This window comes from Engraulis encrasicolus, chromosome 18 (assembly GCF_034702125.1).
Source record: "Engraulis encrasicolus isolate BLACKSEA-1 chromosome 18, IST_EnEncr_1.0, whole genome shotgun sequence".
NCBI classification, from domain to species: Eukaryota; Metazoa; Chordata; class Actinopteri; order Clupeiformes; family Engraulidae; genus Engraulis; species Engraulis encrasicolus.
This window is the reverse complement of record NC_085874.1, coordinates 41574371-41578217: the sequence shown is the minus strand read 5'-3', so window position 1 is coordinate 41578217 and position 3847 is coordinate 41574371. Positions and strand designations below refer to the sequence as shown.

At 45.1% G+C, this 3847-nt stretch overlaps 1 protein-coding gene across 1 annotated transcript in view; it reads left to right on the top strand.

Moving 5' to 3' along the window:
* The first annotated feature begins 1303 nt into the window (after positions 1–1303).
* LOC134468250 (DNA (cytosine-5)-methyltransferase 3A-like) overlaps positions 1304–3847 on the top strand; it is a 138466-nt gene continuing 135922 nt past the window's right edge. The window contains exon 1 of the mRNA XM_063222193.1: positions 1304–1425. The gene's annotated coding sequence lies outside the window, so the exon portion shown is untranslated. The remainder of the gene's footprint in view (positions 1426–3847) is intronic.

Sequence of the window (3847 nt, the reverse complement as noted above, 5' to 3'; positions counted from 1 at the left end):
CCACACAAGCTCAGAAAAGTAACACATTTGGAGACGTCACCCGACCTATGTTCGAAGTTGCAGCTGACTGGGGCGACCTATATTTTATTGTGCGTAAATGGCAGATGAAAGATTCCACTGACTAACGTTAACTTATCGATTTAGACAAATATGTATTATATTACATAATTTATTTATCAGCCATGTTTCCGCGGCACCCCTGAGGGGGGCCTGCGGCACCACAGGGTGCCCCGGCACCCCTGTTGAGAAACACTGCCCTAGGCTACCTGCTACCTGTACTGCCTACTCTGATTATTGGTAAAATCGTCTCTGTCACTGAAATTCACAACCAAGGCAAACACACCGCTGAGAGGTAAACAGATAGCGGCATGATATTCTGGTTGTAAACAAACCCAGGGGGTGTGTCAGGTGACTGTAGCCTATCCTCCAACTTGCCTCTGTTGTCACCAATTACACCTGAGGAAGATGAAAGAAAACACACAGAAGTCACAGTCCAGAGTCAGAAATATAAAATATTTTACACACCAAGAAACAAAATTGGCTACTTTTACTTTTACATTGTTGGTGTGTGTGTTGTGAATGAATGTGTCAGACAAATAATTGTAAAGTCATGTATGAGTAGGTTCGATGTGTGTGTGTGTGTGTGTGTGTGTGTGTGTGTGTGTGTGTGTGTGTGTGTGTGTGTGTGTGTGTGTGTGTGTGTGTGTGTGTGTGTGTGTGTGTGTGTGTGTGTGTGTGTGTGTGTGTGTGTGTAGGAGAGATTATTGTCAATTTCTCATTCAAATGTTTCAGTTAAACTACACATTGGAGACTGGTCAAATACAATTTCAAACTTCCGCGCTAACCCTGTTACATAGATTTTTGACAACAAAGTAGGCCTACACTTGACTAGACTTGACTTGAATGAGCTCATTGCCAAGGCAATATGAAATAACAAGAGGTATGGATGTAGTCTACATTCAATGGGATAGTTTCTAGAGACATAGATTGACTTTTGCAACATGAGAGACGTATAATGCTTTTGTAAGTCTGTGTGAATCTGAAACTATTGTCATTACAATCAAGATACTGTAGACATTTTGGATGGGGCATTAGCAAAGTGTAGCCTAGAGTGCGCGTAAATTGATTAATTTTGTTTTATAGTTCGCCTCTTCTATTTTTGGCTCTTGACTGAGCTCTTTGTTGCAGAGATTAACTGAAGGAGACAATTCCGTTCCGTGATGTCACGACCAGATCTGTGCCTGCCCGACACCACACTCTGTCTAGGACCCTGCGGAATCTCTTCCGCTCTGCCGGCCTCTGCGGCGCACGAGACACCGGAGCGGGCCAGGCCGGCAAGGGAGGAGGTGGACCGGGAGAGACGCGAGGGGAAGACAGGGCAGCGCGAGACCACCGGAGGGTACAGGCCTGGGGCTGGCGAAACGGGTAAATAAGAACGTTGAAACACACCGTCTGGTGCCCTCGTACGCATTTCACCGCCATACAAAACTTGAGCGCTACAATGAGTTGATTATCGCAATGGTGGTGGTGGGTTGGCTCGTCAGAATTTCTGTGCGTTCGCAGATGTGCGCTTGTAAAGCTGGGTGAACTTGAGGAGTTTTCTAGCACTACTCTGCCGCACACTCCAGTCACATCTGCGCGTAAACATGGAACAGACGACAGCCGAATGCTATTTCATGTCACATTGGTCGAGAGTATGCGGAAAACGAGACGAGGTTTTAGGCTTTATCCTTCTGTGCAAAATGTGCCGTGAACGAAGCGACACGAACTTGGGTCTCGTTATTGGGGATGGCAGACGCAGCCGGCGCGAGACAACACTCCACTTATCTGACTGTATATTTTAATGATGTAATTAACATATTGGTGATATGTTTATGTCGAGTGGACACATATTTACATTGTCGTAAAGGCCTTCGCTTTTGTGATTTCGTCCTAAAAATACGAAGTTATTCCATAATTTGCCTTTGTCCAGGAAAAGGGGAGGAGTATTTTCACATAGCCTTAATAAGTATTTTTTTCCATGATAGATCATCTCAGCCCATTCCCCCAATGTTAGCCTATGCACGAAGGTAGCGAGATAGCAGCAGGCCAAATGAACCAGTGTTGTAAGCGGCATAGCCTATATTAGGCGACCGCATTTAACCTTTCTAGCAGGCGACATTAATTCGGCCGTACACAGACGGGGCTAGCTTTTTGGGTTTTCAGTCTTGTCGGAGGCCAGTGTGTGTGTCAATGCGTAACTGTAGGCCCGTCCCCCCCAAAAGGTGGTTGTAACCCAGCCCGTGTCTGACCTACATGCGTGTCTGCCTCTCGGTCGATTTCGGCTGAGGTGTCCTCACCTGTCCTGCGCAAAAGCACATCTCTAGAAATGGCTATTTGGGGGGGGGGGTTTGAACAAGTGAAACGAAATTAATCACGCACACTCAATAGCCGGTGGGCCTGTGTAATTTAATGTATTAACATTGAAATGTGCATTTTGAGTGCACATTAACTTAAGTGCTACGTCTTCCTCCGGGTTTCGGTATGTTTACCCTTGTCATTAAACGTATATTTTTTGTGTGAAATGAGGAATAGTAGATTGGACAGGACTTGAGGTGATTTAGAAGGGTCTCCAAATGTTGAGGCGCCATGTACTTGGTAATTAGCCTATGTGTTCTGGTCATCCAGATGTTTCAGAATGTCTGGTTAGAAAAAAGCACACCCAGCTATTAAATATCAGATTGGTTGTGGAATAATCTCTGCACCTGTTTTCTGTCATCATACAATGTTTCAAACACACATGGGTGGTGGGGGGCTGGGGGACAGGGAGGCCTGACCTCCCAGAGATGACATCCAGTGCATATAGAAATACTGTACTGTATCTTTCTCGTGCAAACCCTTTCCCATAATCTACTTAAATGGCCATTTCCGTTGCTGGGACGCCCATGTGGAGGAGTAGACATTTGATGTCTTTTTTTCCCACCCACCATCTGCATACTTTGCACGTAGAGGGAGAATGTGTGCTGCTTTGAAGATTCGCATGATCCAGCCGTTTTACACTTTCTTAACCCCTCTTTTAACCTTCAGACGCGAGATCACTCAAGGGCAGTTAGCCCACTATGGCAGACAGCAGACATCTCTCTCTCTCTCTCTCTCTCTCTCTCTCTCTGTCGACATTAAAAAAGACAACCCCACTTAGATAAAAATTCTAAAACTTTGACAACATATTCGCAAACAGGGAAAGACGGAGACTCGTGCAAGCATGGCCCACGTGCCCACAGGGGAAAGGCAACCGTGACACAAGCTCACACAAGTCAAACTTCGTAGCCTAACAGGCCAACAATAACTCGCAATAATGCTGTGAAATCAGTTCATTCCATCGTATGCTTTTTATTTCAGTCTATATGAATGTACGCCTATATAAGGGTATCGAACGACTTTAATGTTAGGTCTAGGCTATATACTTTCTCGAGGGAGGGCTGTTTCTCAACCCAGCTCCGTGAAAAAGTGGAACATAGAATTTGGCACAGATTCAAGAACCTCCATGTTTAAGTTGAGCCTTGCGCGCAAAGACTGTCTGCTACTACAGCGTTGATCTCTCAGGAAACTGGCGGTTTAAAATGAAGCCTTCACACAAATGCGCCTTAAAGTCGTTCAAACCATCTCAGCGCAATTCGGTCAGATTTTACTTCACACGAGTGCCGTAGACTGCGATCAGACGACTGATGATAAAGCGTTTAGAATAATCATCGACAGGCATGCGTAAATGGCACCAAGAGGCACGCATAGCCTACATAAACAAATAAAATATCAAGTCCAGCTGTGTCGAAATATTTTAAATAATATTTCTTGTGCCTTGTGGCATTTT